We start from the raw sequence: 1,881 nt of genomic DNA on the forward strand, positions 1-1,881 counted from the left end.
GACATGGAAATCAGAGTAGAGAGATGATTTATTATTGCCTCTGATTATCCAATATGTCTCTGCAACCACATGCATTTACTGGATGGGATAGTTTTAACTTTTAGAATATTTTACTGAAAGCATAATTGTCTCTTAGCATCTGGTCACAGACTATGGTAATGATATATTTTATCAGCAGGAAGATCAAAATGACTGTACCTTTTATTTTTGTGGATACAGAATCCAACAGTCAGCACATACAGACAAATCAGTCCTACGATTATAATATGTAACAGTGGATTGCAATGTAATTCTGTTGGGAGTATTTGGAATATAGGGTGTTGTAAGAAGCTCCTACCTGTAGACCAGGATGACGATGACGATGATGATGATGATGACGAAGGAGCACGAAGTCACCATAATGAGAATGCGGGTGGAGCTTCCTGAGTGCAAGGGAGGGAATGGGGACCGTTGTCAGTTTTCATATTTTAGAATAATAAATGCAGATTCCTTGCTGAAAAATTCTGGTCACTTTTTTCTTTTTCTTTTTTTGTGGTATTAAAAATATTGACTAACCTAGCATAATTTTCATTGCGGGGAAATAGCTTGAAATCCTGTGGGATTTGGGTTGGGTGGGTTCATTTTAAAACACGGGTGACTCATAAGGTTGCCAGGTTTAAAACGTGTCCAATGTGGACAGCATGCACGTGCCCACATTGGTGACAGGGCAGCTTAAAGCTTAGAGTAGGAAAGGAGGACAAACAGTCTGGCAGTGCAAATAGAAGATGGATTTCATTACAAACTAACGGCCAATTTTCAATCAATTATACAGAACAGTCATTTAATATTGTCTGGTCAAAACCGTCTGGCATCTGGCAACCTTATGTACGTGTGACACAGTATTTCTATCAGAGTCCTTTGGATCATATTCATTGTACACTTTCGTGAATTGGTTTAATTTTTACAAGCATCTGAAGTATTTGAAATTTATCAGAGCCCGTTCAAAACGTGCGACCCAGAGCTTATCTGCACATAGTAATGTGTAAAGAGCAGAGAAGATTTAGCAAACTTTGGCGCATACGCACGATCGAAACGTATCTCTATGGGGTCCGAGCTGCTGTTTGAGATCTCGTTTTCCGCGGAGCAGTAATAGATCCCTTCCTCGTCAGAGCCTATCGTAAGATTTTGCCCGGGTCTGAGTAAAGTTTTCACATTGACGTCCTTCTGTAGGTGCCACTTGTAACTCCGGATGGGAGGATAGCTCTGACTGCTGCACATCAAGGCCACAGCGCTTCCTTTGACAGGCGGCCCTTTGCTGGTCATATTGTGAATAACCTCTGGTTTTCTGGGCCCATCTGGACGGAGACAGAAATGAGAATGAGTATATTTATGTAGTAATATATTTTGGTACTTACAATAATAATAATAATAATAATAATAAAGCACAGCTTCTCTGCTATAGATTTGTCTGCATATAAGTACACAGAACCCATTTCACGTTTCACTCACACATTTATCAGAACTGAAGAATAAAAGTACTGAGGTCTGATTAAAAAAGTACTTAAGTGTGTAAAAAAGAAAACACTGAAGGATCCGTCTGTATGAATTCAGCAAAAGGTTTGTTTCACATTCGCAGTTGCCAACAGACCAGCGTTGGTAAGGTCGTCCAGTATTTCAGCCAAAAATGGGTTTTCCCACCTGTCCCGTATGTCCATATTTACCTGCCATCAGTGAATTACAGCAATACACTGAAACAGGAAGCAGGTAACTGAAGAACCAAACCAACAGACAGATAGCACCCTTGTGAACGACCTTACAAATGCAGGCTGTTATGTAGGCTAGCTTGCGCTGGAAATGTAGTTAATCTGATGAATAACCAATCCCCTCGACACATGCACTTGC

This window comes from Anguilla rostrata, unplaced genomic scaffold (genome assembly GCF_018555375.3).
Source record: "Anguilla rostrata isolate EN2019 unplaced genomic scaffold, ASM1855537v3 scaf0432, whole genome shotgun sequence".
In the NCBI taxonomy this organism is placed as follows: Eukaryota; Metazoa; Chordata; class Actinopteri; order Anguilliformes; family Anguillidae; genus Anguilla; species Anguilla rostrata.